The sequence below is a fragment of the Pinus tabuliformis genome, chromosome 1_2 (assembly GCF_031772625.1).
Source record: "Pinus tabuliformis cultivar Carrire ecotype Pingquan chromosome 1_2, CPIR1, whole genome shotgun sequence".
Classification (NCBI taxonomy): domain Eukaryota; kingdom Viridiplantae; phylum Streptophyta; class Pinopsida; order Pinales; family Pinaceae; genus Pinus; species Pinus tabuliformis.
This window is the reverse complement of record NC_142298.1, coordinates 303,047,753-303,061,759: the sequence shown is the minus strand read 5'-3', so window position 1 is coordinate 303,061,759 and position 14,007 is coordinate 303,047,753. Positions and strand designations below refer to the sequence as shown.

The 14,007-nt window shown below is 37.7% G+C and overlaps 1 protein-coding gene across 4 annotated transcripts in view; it reads left to right on the top strand.

Moving 5' to 3' along the window:
* Positions 1–14,007, top strand: part of LOC149205553 (calcium-dependent protein kinase 28-like) — a 325,482-nt gene that overhangs the window by 179,410 nt on the left and 132,065 nt on the right. The window lies entirely within an intron of this gene.

Here is a 14,007-nt window from a genome sequence, read left to right as displayed (position 1 = left end):
GGATCCACTGATTGATGAAACACCAGCTGTGCTGATTTAAGCATCACAAAGAGCTCCAAGCACTAATATAACAAACCACTGCTTTTCACTTAGCTAACTTGTAGGTGAGTATTACAAGGCTCAGATTGAACAATGCAGTCAGTCCATTGTTGTTCTCATTAGAACTGTTATCTACACACAATTCTTCCCCTTGAAGGTCCTCATTCCCTTTACTCCTGATAAGGTTCATCCCTAACCCTGGACTTTGTTTAGGTCAGCATCATCAGGTGGCAGGGGTAGAGGTACTACCGGAGCTTCTCAACAATGATTGATTTTGTCATTCTAAAATTTGAGTAGTCACTGAGATAAAGTGATTTTTTTTCCCCATGTTGACCAAAACTGAAAGACAGATCGGCATGTGAAGCACGGTCAACCTACCGAAGGGGTTCTTGATGTATCTTCTGGGAGAAATTTCTTCAAGTATAATGATAAAACTATAAAAACAGAGAAAAAGCCGGAAGAGATCAGATAATAGATTCTTTCATGACCTGAAATCTGTGCTTCTCGATCTGAGGCACATATACCTTGGCATTCGCTTTTCCATAGAATTATTTCATTATGTGAACTGTTTAGGCAATTATTTGTTTTCAGGCTTTAGGTAGCTTTTTTCACCAATGACCATGAACTCATTGTTGATTGGTACTAGAACCTATGTGGGATTTGTTGTATTTCATTAGCTAGACCATCTTCTGCAGATTGCTTGAGATTGACCTAGATATCTGGATGGTTTCCTGAATTGCCACATAAAAAAAACTAGTAGTTCCTGAATTCCAATTAGATGGAAATCCTGTATGGAAACTTGAGATTTTTGAGGAAAAAGGAGTTGGCTCTAGCACTCTATACAGGTACCTAAGCAGGCATGTGTTGATACTAGATAGGGGTTGATAAGTTTTCTGTGGGTAGTTGATTCCTTGTTCAAAATGTGTTTTTTATTGTCATTATCATGCTTAACTTTTCCAAAATGGAAAGAGAAGCAATAAATATTGCCTACCTGAATATCTCAATGGTCAGGTTATATATGCTATGAATGTTGTTACATTTTTTATTAGCTGTGACTGGAATTTTTGTTATTTTTCTTTTCTCTTGTGGGGCTCCTGAGTTCTGCTCACTTCTTCCTGTTCCAAGTCTGATGGATCACAGTCTGTTGGCCCATGAATGAGTTACTCAAGCTGACATATTTCCTGACAGATCTGGGTAATAATGGAACAACTCTCCATGGTTAGCAGAAGAGGGAAAAAATTGCTAATGTTGCAAATGATGACAAGACTTGGTCTTTGAGATTAGATATTCCATTAGGTACTATGTAGCAACATTGCAAACATTGTCATCGGGATAAAATTGGCAAGGGTTTGGAAAACAAAAATATTGTAAAAATCGGGAAAATATCAGTAAAAATTGGCAAAATTAAGATACAACCAAAATATCGGTAAAAATCGACAAACATCAGCTAGGCCAAAAAATCTTGATTTCGTGATTTTCTTGCAATAAAATTGAGATGTTTGCAACACTACTATGTGGCAAGGGCGTTCCTAAGACATCTTGATGTAATAGAGAAAAGGTTAAGAAAAAGATGGATGACAAAATAGGATTCAATCATTAATCAATGCAACAGTTGTGGAACAATGAATAGAACACTACATTTAATATCTATGAAATCCCTTCAACATATTAAAGGATGCCATCTAATGAAGAATTTATAGCCATGGATTTATATTCTGTGATTTGGAAGGTCTGACAATACCTCTTGTTACAACACAATCTAGTATCTGGATACAACACTATACATTTAACATCTATAAAATCCCCTTAAACATGTTAAAGCATGCCTTCTAGTGAAGAATTTATAGCCATGGATTTATATTCTGTGATTTTGAAAGGTCTGACAATACCTCTTCTTACAACAAAATCTAGTATCTAATACAAAGCCTCATTTGTGCAACATGTGGGAGTGTTACCACTATCACCTCAGCAACAACTCCCCTCTCTCTAGTGAAGGACACAATCCAACACAAAGGAGGCTTCCTTGGTAGGGCTTAGGGATCAAGTAACCCAAGGATCTTAAGCTAAGTGCCCCCTAAGGATCCTATAACAAAAATCCATTGGATATTAATATGACAAACTAGGATTTGCAGTGTATGAAAGAGTAAATTCAAGGCTCAGGTTCAAAGGGCCTGTTGTCGCACAAAGTGTCCAGGCACCGCGACAATGCTCAGAGTAAAGGATGTCACTCTAATCCCTACTCACTCCATTTAGACTCTCTCCTAGACAAGTCAAGGGGGTAGTCCCTAGGGGTAAATGAATGAAGGAAACCTGTGGAAAATAGACTCTAGGAGACTTAAGGCTGAATAGCTTAATGAAAATTAGACCAGTTCTGATTAATTGAGATGAATAAGACACAACCATAAGATAGAAATGATTTTTAGACCAGTGCCTTAGATGTTCAATTAACCACGAACCTACTTGAAGAAACACATCAAGCTATTCAAAAGAAACAACAATCTTAACATGCAAAATAGTATAGCAATTAAATTCCTAAAGATCTAAATACCATGAAGAACCATGAAATTCAAATGTTAAGCAATTCATAATCCTAGAATTTAAATGATTTTTCTTTAATGACCCAGAAAAATTTATCATTCTCCTATAGTCAGTCTTTAGAGGCGATTTAAAAGATTATTAGGCGTGTTTGACTATAGAGAAATGAAACTATCAATACCACACAATTTTCGTTTTAAATTTTACCTTTTTAACACAAAAAAGACACCAAGAAGGAACTTTAGATTAACAATTTAATTTTTTCTTAGGCAATTTTTAATGTGCTAAGCTTATGAAGCAAATTTAATGTGGTAAATGAAGAAATTAAATTTTATTGTGACAAAAGTAAAAAAATCAAAAGGGTTAATAAATCAAATTTTTAATGGGCCATAGGCCACATAAAAAATTCAAATTTTTTAAATGTGAAAGCGCAAAGTCTTTTGGTTTTTTTCAAAGTCACATTAAAATGATTTATTTATTTATTTTATTTATTTACTTATTTTTTATCTCGAGCAAAATCCAAATGTCATAAAAAAAATCAAAATAAAAAAGGAAAAGTAAAAAAAAATGAAATTGAAAAAAAAAAATCAAAGTAAAAAAAATTAAAATCAATTTTTTTTTTTGAGTTTCTATTTAAAAAGTCAAAACAAAAAAAATAAAAGCAAACCTAAAAGAAGAAATTGGATTATTAGAAATTAAACCCTAAACTAATTTTAAGACAAAGGATAAAGTAAAAAGAAGAAAAGAGGAAATCGAATGTTTGCTTTGCAGGTTGACAACGACAGAGGGAGAGAGTTCGAAGGAGAAAGAGCTTGAAGGAGACAGCAACGATGGGGTTGCAGGTTTACAGGAAGGGACACGGGTTTGATGGCGAACTGGAGTTGAGGCCACGAGGTCGAGAGAGAACGCAGCAAGGAAGAAGGCACACAGAAGAGGGAGCTCGGGCAGCCAGCGAAGATAAGGAAGTTCGCAGTTTGAAGAGGAGAGGGAGCCGCGATTTAGGCAGAGAGGAGAAAGCGAGCTAGAAGAGGAGAATAGAGGTTGATAACGAGAGAGAGATAGGAGTTGCAAGGAAAAAGGGGAATGACTAGGGCTGCGGGAGCAGAAAATGTAGAGAAAAGGAAAAATGCAGGCAGCCGGAGGAGCGTTTTTTCTAAAGGGGTTTCGAGGCAGCAAATGGTAGCCAAAAACCCTTTAAAAATTTTCCATAAAATCCTAGTTAAAAATGAAATATTTATGCTTCAGATTTCCTTTCAAAAAACTTATGAAGTCCTCAAAAAATTTGAAACCCTTCAGACTGGAAAAATTTGGAAGAATGCCCCCGCAAAATAATTTTGAGGCCAGATCTTACCCTCCAGGGCCTAGATCTGGCTTCAAATAAAAATTCTCCTTTAGTATTGCAACTGCACAATGAAGAGAAAACACCCAAACGATATATACATGATGAATTGAAAAACCCAGAAAAACCTACGTTAGAAAAAATACAATATTTAGAAACTGAAGGCTCTAAGTAGCCAAATCTACCATTATGCCGTAATGAAATTGAAGATTTTAAAATTTTAAAAGGCGGTACTAGCTTGAAACCCTCATGCATCACAAAACGAAAATCTTATGATAAGCCTAGAGCTTATTTAGCTAGGCTCTTCGGGAAATATAGATCGAGAGTTGGTTGGTCCAACTAAAGACTATCCCTTAATGCTTGATAGTCTATCTCAAGATTTCACTGCAAAACTCAATGCAACCATTAAAAATAGATCGAGAAAATAATAATTAAATTTAGACAAATAGTGATACCTGCTATTACATTCAAAATTAAAATTATTATTCAAACCCCATCAAACTGAACAAGATACTCGTGCTCAGATCACTCTTTAGAAGCTATCATCTATGGCTTTAGAAAAAATTATGCATGAAATAAAACATCTTACAACATTCCCATGAAGAGTAACACCAACAAATTTTAACCTTATTGTCTTTCTTTACTATCCATAAAAAATATTACACTAGAGCTTCTTACTAAGCACACGGCTCAAAGATCAGATCGATCGACTAACAAATGACTTTCTATTTAAAGATAGATCTTCCAATGGCTAGTTCGAGTGATTCTTGTTAAAGTCATCTTGACTATTGATGAAAATCAAAATTTCTTTTAATCTCATCCGTCGAAATATTTTATTTTTTGAGGAAAATCGAATTTTTCATTTAAATGCATTTTAATTAACTCAAAATAGAATTTTTGAGTTAATTTCCCCAAAATTTTGACTTTGACTTAACCCCCAGGGATCAAAGGTTTAAAATTTATCAAAATAGTTAATTTATCTTAGTCCTGGGACATCTTAAAATTCATTTTTTTAAGACTGACGAATTTTGCCTTTGGAGAATTTAAATTTACTTGGGACTTATTAATTAAATTTTTGGTTTAGGATTATAATTAATTTTGGGCCAGAAAATTTAATTAATTAACCTATGAGAGGATAAATTACTTTTCCAACCCTCAAATGTTTAGCCATGGTTTTCTAATTATGAGGGACCATGTACTAGACATTTTACATCATGATTTACATATTTTTTACATTGCGAGGGGAAAAACCCATTTGTAACAGACCCTCACAGACTACCCATTTCTACAACACAAGTACAATCCAGAAGACCAAGCAATTTGTAATAAAATAACCTAACCAAATAGTTAGGATTATTCCCAAATTACTTTTACATAGACTCAATCTAGAACACTAGGTCTCACCTAAGATCTTAGCGACAAAATCCATTACAACTTTGGGGTAAGATTGGAGGGAAAAACTCTTCCGATCATTCAAAAATGAATCGGTGAGACGAAAAACCTCCTAAAATGGAGATTGTCACTAGAAAGGTAGGTTTATTCAGGTCGTTATATACATGACACGAGTCTGCTGAGATTATTTACATTATACATATGCAGAATGGGTTTACATAAGATCTTGGAAGTCAGGTTGATAATGATAGTTGGACAGCACAGACACATCGATCAGGTGCTATTCCTTTTGCGAAAAAAGGGGGTGTACTGCGATGGGTCGTTGACACGTAGTGGTCAACAAGGCCTATGGGTCAATCTAAAGGTCAGGGTTAGCCTAGAGAGTCTCAAATAAGTTACTTGAACACACCAAATCAAGAAAAATTCCAGGCCGCTATAAACTAGGTTTTAAGCTAGTGAATTACATAATTTTTTTTTTTATAACAACAAAAAATTTAGCCATTAAAAAATGAATAAAATTTATACATAGTGAAGGCTAATTTTACCCCCAAACAAATGACAGATTTACAACAAAATTTGATAGTTAAAATAACATATAACAACAAATAAAGTATGATGTCAGCCCTAGAAAAAAGGCTGAAAATGCATGAAATGTTGATTTTTATGTAGCATTGGGAGATATTCCTGCATGCCAAGAGTCTTAATTCGGCCTAGAAAAATTATGGAAATTAAAATATTTTTATTTTTATTTTTGTGTTTCATGTAGGCTCAAAAGGGACAAGTTGGCCCCACCATGAAAGGTTGTCTCCCTTGGGGTAAATGCACCCATTCAATGTGACATTTCATTTGATCACTCACTCATCATCATCACTCTTCTATGGAAGACACACATGGGAGCAAAAAAGGGATGAAATAATTGAAGTTTGACTTGTTTTTTGGCACAAATTTCTAGACAATTGTAAACCTTGTTGAAGAATTATTTCTCTTGGAAGAAAAGTTGTTGGGTTTTCTCCCAAGTTTGGGTTTCCCAAGGAAAATTTTATTGTCTCCTAAGTTGCACGAAACGGGGAAACGGAAACGAGTTTCCGAAACGCGAAGCGAAACGAAACGCGACCTCCCCAAATTTTGGAAACGGGGAAACGCGAATATATATATATATATATATATATATATATTAAAAATATTTAAAAATTATTATTATATATATGTGCAATCATAAAGCAAACGCGAAGCGAAACGAAACGCGACCTCCCCAAATTTTGGAAACGGGGAAACGCGAATATATATATATATATTAAAAATATTTAAAAATTATTATTATATATATGTGCAATCATAAAGCATGAATGATACATTTACATTATATGATTATAATTTATTACATTTAAATATTAAGATTAAATTTACATCACATTTACTCATGAGTCAAGAATGATCACATAATGAAAATAAAAATATAGGAAAATCCAAAATCAGCCTTTATTTATATTAGTATATGAGGCTGCAAGTACAATAAAGACTATAAGGCAAGAACTATAGAGACAAGTCACAAAAGACTAATCCTCATCATAACAATCCTCATCAAAAATAGTAGCAGCGGAATGCTCAACAGTGGATGGTGGTGCTGAAGAAGATGATGCACCAATTCTACTTCCAGAATCGTCCTCAATATTCAGGGCAGCAAGAGAGAGATCCAAATCAGGATTTTCTGCATCCACATCCCATTCTTTAGAAGGACCACTGTTGTATTCTGGACCCCTACGAGATGCAAGGCGAAGGTTGGAGTGCACATAAACAAGATCCTCTGCTTTCTGTGAACCCAACCTATTGCGCTTCACAGAATGAATAAAACCATAAGTGCTCCAATTCCTTTCTGCTGATGAAGAGCTTGCCACTTGTGAAAGAATACGAATGGCAAGGCTTTGCAAATGTACACCATTTGCTCCATGACAAATCCACCACCTAACTGGATTCATGGTGCTTCTCTCCTCCAAAGCTAATATATTTGCATAATCATCTATTCCTGCAGCAAAACTGGCAAATTCCTCCTTTACCTCCCTATGTAGATGAGAAGGAAACATTCTCATAAGTGCTTTTTTCACCCCAGTAGCCACCTCTCTATCCTTATGGGGTGCCTTCCTCTTCCCATTGCTTTTAGCAATAAGCTCCTCATCATAAAATTTGGGGTTCAAACCATGTGCTAAAGTGTGCAATGGTGTATTGAAATTGTTCCACCTGTCAACAATGATTTTCTTGATCAAACCAGCAAAATGATCATCAACAAACAAAAGTTGTGGAGACTCCTGCGAAATGATTTCCATAGTTTTCTCAACCATGGAATCCATGCCATCATATACCTCTCCCAAGAAAGGTTGGTCAGTGTGAGCACTCCGGAGAAGCTCAAATGCAGGGGTTGTGAACTTTAGCAAGAAATCTACCTTGCTCCACCAATCCTCATCAAGGCACAATCTACGCACCATAGATCCCCGCTCTGAATCTGCTTGTCTCCACTCAATCCAAAGTTGACTCACCACCATAGAAACTAATGCATGCTTAACCTCAACAAGGCGGCGCAACATCACGAAGTTTGAGGCATATCTTGTCTCAGCAACTTTTAACAACTCCAATTTGGAGTACTCTCGAAATATGGCCTGAGACTGGTGGTGGTTGGTGATGAATTTGATAATCTCCCTTGCTTCCCTTGTGACTTCCTTTATCCAGGAAACTTTGTTGTCGATCTCCTCTAAGATCGGATTCAGATTATGGACAATGCATGGTGTCCAAAAGATGTGGTCATACCTCCCCTCAATAATTAAACCTGCAGCTTTGCAAACTGGTGCATTATCCGTGATAACTTGCACCACCCTGTTAGGCCCTATTTGTTCAATAGATTTTATAATAACATCAGCAATGAACTGTGCATCTTTCACCTCTCCTGAGCAGTCTTCTGCCTTGATAAACATTGCTCCTTTGGGGGAAGTGGCAATGATATTTATCAATGGTCTGCGCCTCATATCTGTCCAACCATCTGAGACTATGGTAACCCCAGAGCTACTCCAGGAAGAACGAATTGGAGCTAAAATGTCCTCCACAAGTTCCTTCTCATTTTTGAGAAGCTGGGTTCTGACTTTCTCATAGTTGGGCCCCTTGTACCCTTGAGGAGCTTTGTTAACTGCCCTTATCATATCTTGCCAGTAAGGAGAGCGAACTACATTGAATGGGATACCACATGCATAAATGCACCTAGCCACTCTGGAATCAGCTTCTTCTCTTGCTTGCACATTGACCAATCTAGCAATTCTGCTATCCTGAACTGAATGGGATGCCCCTGTGCCTCTGGTATTTTTGGGTGCTGGTTGTTCATGTTCTTGAGTGTGACTAGCTCTCCTCCTTCTTGCTTCAGCTACAATCCTTGGCTCAATGTTAGATGGAGCTTGACTAAGGTCATCATGCCTTCTCTTAGTACCATCCGCCTCATCTTGCTCTCTTTGATATGCCCTCCTTACCAACGGATCTGATGTTTTTGTGCAACCTGAAATCCCCTGTCCTCCTCCATGCAATAGATGCGCCTTCACTCTTGGGTAGGAGCCCTTGTACGTATTATTGCAAAGATTGCATCGCCATTCCCATGAGCCACCACCTCCACATCTTTGAAGCTTTGTCACATGCCTCCAAAGAGGATAATATTCAGCCCTTGGGTTGGCCCTAGGGCTTGAAGTTGCAGCTGCACTTTGGCTGGAAGCCATTGCTGCAAAAATAAATTAAAAAAACAAATCTGTAAATAATAAAAACGTTTTTCATATTTTTGGCTGTATAAACCCTAGAAAAATTAAAGAAATAGTAAGAAAAAAACTAAGAAATGAATGTGGCTTACCCAAATTAATTTTCTGTGGCTGAATCTACCCTAAAATGCCAGAAAAGAGGAGAAATATGGTTGTAGCTGAGCCAAATCTGCTGCAAAAATAAATTTAGAAAACAAATCTATCAATAAAAAACGTTTTTCATATTTTTGGCTGCCTAAACCCTAGAAAAATTGAAGAAATAGTAAGAAAAAACTAAAAAAATGAATGTGGCTTACCCAAATTAATTATCTGTGGCTGAGACTACCCCGAAACGCCAGAAAAGAGAAGAGAAATATGGTTGCAGCTGAGCCAAATCTGCTGCTACTGAAATCTCCTGCTGAAATCTCTTTCTCTTGCTGCTGAAATCTCTTTCTCCTGCTGCTGAAATCTACTTTGCTCACTGCTCAAAACACCCTAGTTGAAACAACTGCCAGTCTCCAAGAGAAATGACTTGCTGAATAGTGTGATGAGAGAATGAGCCAAGCTGCTCTTTTATAACTTTAGAATAGGTTTCTAGAACTACCTGGAAACCCTAAAAAAATTTAAAAACAAATTAAAAAACAAGTGTTTTTTTTGGGGAAACGTGGCACGTACGGCCTGGAAACGAGTTTCGTTTCGTTTCCCCTGGGGAAACGGACCCCCTGCCCACGTTTCCTGCAACTTAGATTGTCTCTATTGTGCATGGTTGTCTCTTTATGATCTTACTGTTTTTTATTACATTACTGTTGAAATCTTCTGTGTATAATTGCTCAATAATATCAATGACATAAGATAAAGTATATGAAGATTATTAGGTAGTAATTATCATATTATAATATTGGTTTCTATTGTTCATATTTGTAGAAAAACTCAACATGGTATCAGAGCCAAGTTAAGAGGTCATGCCATTTGAACTTACCTGATCTCAAGGAGGAGGATAAAGAAAAATCTTGGTCGATCATATTTTTATTTGAACTTCCATGGTCTTGGTAAACTCTTGAGCACACAAAAAACTTACAGAGGCCTTGCTTCGCAACAATCAACAAAATTGTACTTGAAGCCCTTGGATTGTCTGAGCGAGGGAGGTATATTGTTCAAATACTACAATTTCTTCCAGCAACAAGCTCACATTTAACTTTTAAGCTCCATCCTCTGGTAATTGTAAACATTTCAGACTATCACATGAGGCTCAAGGCATAGAGTTTTGCATAGGGCGGAAGTGTCCCTATGGTTTTTAGATGCATTATTGGCGTCCAACGTGGTCATGTTGTCGAAATATTTAATAGTTTTGAGTTGATTAATGATGCCTCTATGCACACTTTGGACCATGCCTTCCTCTTTAAGAAACACGAGAAGTCAAGTTTCCAGGGCTTGGAAATGTGTTCAGCCGTTAGAAGTCCTCTCATGTGTTGAAGAATCTAAGGCAAGACGACATTAATGATTCTTCTAACTATGATAACTGTGTGTGATGTCTTTTTTTTTACTTGTTAGGATTATCTTCTTCTTCTTATTATTATAGTGTGTTCTTTAATCATCAAACAACTACCAAAAACAAAAAAATCAACAAGATACAAATACGCAAGATGTAGGCTCCAAGCTAGGGAAAAACCTCTCCTCTTGAGAGGAAAACCCTTAAATCTCTTTTTATAGATTCTTTTTTGACGAATACCAAGACCTTGACCAATACTGAACATTGAAGCCCTTCCAAGACCAAGTTCAACTTCTCAATAATGTGTTTGCTTTATTGCTTTCAAAACCTAGCAGAATCTCTTCTGGCAACACTTCTTTGACCTCCAGCCATAGATTTTCGGCCCTAACTGCAGATCTGCAACTTCAGCCCCTTAGCAGCTGCTACTACTCCACACTTGTGGACTAGAACTGCTTCTTCTTTGCCTCCAGTTGCCTCGTTTGACCTAATTTTCTTTTTGGATCTAGAAGGGGACTTTGTTTGCCCTTCCTTCAGCTCTTTTTCACCAGATCGAACCTTCACAACAAAACCCTAGCCAAGCAACAAAAACCCTAGCGAAAAGCTACAGAATTTCAACCCTCTTCTTCGCATGTGTGGAGAGAAAGAGAGAGAGGAACCCAAAACACTTCTTCTCCTTCTTTTTCCTTCTTTGCTGCCCTTTTCTGCTTCTTCCTTCGCATGAGAGAGAGAGGAATGAATGTGTCCAAATGAGGTCGAACTGTCTCCTATATATAGGTCTTCCAGGGGTACGAATTCCAGCTTCTAGGTCGACTTGGTCTTGGAAGGCTCAATAAAATACAAAAATAATTCTTTTTACAATTTACAAGATGCCCGATGGGGTCTTCATATTATGACAATGTCCCTATTTGACTTCTTGACCTAGGACAATCCTAGAAGCACTTTCAATTAGTGCTTGACCTATAAAACAAATTTCTTGGGAAAGAAACCCAAGCTCAATAATAATAATAATCATTTTTCTTTCTTTTACAAAATACAAGAATCAAAAGTACATTTCATATTTATGAAGACCGAACCTAGTTAGACTTTCTTCAACATCATGGAGCTGAAATTGGCTTTAAGCTACTCGTATTGACATTCTATAACTAGAGCTCAGCCATAGAACGAAGAATCCCAATAAGTTATCGCATTTGGAGTTCTTCCATATTTAGAGTTGTCAAAGAAATTCCAACGGTGTCTATTGATTTCACCTCTGAGAACACTGCACGCTCGTCATCGAATTTAGAAGAAGAAATCCACATTTTAAAATTATTATGGTCCAGTCTCTGCACAACGGGGTCTCTCAATGACAAAATTGAAGTACTCGACTGTCAACAAGAAGTATTTTCTTTTTTTTTGGTGAGTAGTGGAATCGGCAACGGCGGTGGTATCGTAGTCGCGTTACACGGGGTTGAATCCCATCGGCTGCCATTATAACCTCTAGGAGGAACCGCCCAGCTTGCAAGAACGACCCTCGGTTAAGACGAGACTCGAACTCGTGACCTGCACAGTGGCACGGATGACTTAGCAGATCGTCCGCTGGCCACGAGACCAAACCTCTGTGGGCTAACAACAACAAGTCTTTTCACGATGGAAACAAAAGAGTTAATTATCCACCGACTTTTAATGAACAAGAACATGTGTTGTTTGTAGAATTGTCTTGGCTGGAATTGAAAGGGGAATTGGTCCGGAGTTCAAGTCCTCTCAAGCATGCTTTTTATATTTTGCTCGATATGATTGAGAAGTGGGAGAAGTTGGGTGATTCTGTTAAAGACAAGTGGTATTTGGTTTTAAGATTGGGTAATGGTGATACAAGACCAAGTAAGACTAGGAACGATGAAATCTCCCGCTCTTTTGGAAGACTTCTTCTGATGCTTGAGGAAATAGAAATGTTCTATGACTGCATTAAAGGAATTGTCGGGTATCAAGTTGCAATTTTGGAACTTATCTTAGCTTCAAAAAGCGAAGTGCATTCTCTTAGTGGTCAATTCCAACAAGAATTTTCTTGTGTAGTTTCAATAAAGGAATTTTATGTTCCTAGTGGCCTAGATATTGTAAAAGAAAAAAATTATGTGGCTCAAGTTGCAATTTGGGAATTGAGGATTACCAACAATGGGAGAAATTTATCCTCTTAGAGATTCTAGAGATAGGCTTGGATTGGTTGACAAAGAAACAAGTCATTGTCTTCTCGTGGTAGTGCTTCCTTTTTATGGTCGAACTTTGTTGGAAGGACTTGTTAGAGATTTGTAGGGGAAGGTGTTACAACATTGATGAAGAGCTACCTTAGAGTAAATAAAAGAAAGAATTGGAGTGTTGCATGCAAGTAGAGTTTGTCTAATACATGTTGCCACACAATCTAGCAGGGACCTAGGAGGGAACCTATGGGACAACTAACAGAACAAGTAACAACAATGGGACAAAGACCCACAGTCACCTTAGTCAATGTCCCTTGCTCTCTATAGACTTTCACCGATGGGAGGAGTCTCGGGTATGAAGGAAATCACTTAAAATGGATATTCTAACAATTAGGATTGAAGTGATTCCGCAAGGCCCATTCAAGGCGAGACACAATAGGGTTCTCCAAGAAAGACCTAGGGTGAAGATCAAGCCCTAGGGTTTTGTTACCCATAACTTGTGGGTAGTGTAGATAGGATAATTTTTTTCTCCTAGATGGTCCTTAGCCGATATCCAACGGCCCCTTAACGTAGCCAGATAGCTCAATGTGCCATTGTCTTCGCCACTTGAGCCAGCCATGTGGTCCCTCACCCATCTGTTATGAATGTATGTTTGACGGTGGGCATCCCAATCCCAAAGGTATGGCTTTGCATTGTTATGGTTGAGTAGTTTTCCTCACTTGTCATGGGCACTTTTGGGCATGAATTGGTGGGGGGATTTGGCGGAAAGAGTGGGTTAGGTTTGTATTCTTGTCTCCATTGCCCGATTTCGTGGTTATCCTTGTATCCTAGTCCTGTGGGATGTCCTTTACTGGCCATTAGCTTTAGGGTTGGAACTACATGGGATATCTAGATTTAGGTTGCATGGGCTCGCTTCCCGATACCACCTACATTACTCCCCTTCCACTTATCTTAGCCCCATTCATCTCTTTTCCCATCCGAGTCCACATAGGGTTAGCCTTCCCCTCCCCATTCCCATACCTTTTGGTTGGGCCTAGAACAAAGCCTCGGAGGTTGATGCAACTAAAACGAAAAAAAGAGCATAATTTGGCCACTCTCAACAGGAAATGTACCACAAAATGCAAAAGATGGTCGGGACATACAAATTTAGCACGTGGGCAAAAGCCGAACATGAGCTCTACCCCTTATTCATGGCCATCACCTTGGTTCCTATGGGCCCTAGATGAGCCCTCTCCATCATTAAGGAACCCATGATTGTCCCAACCCCTGGTGGGCGATGAA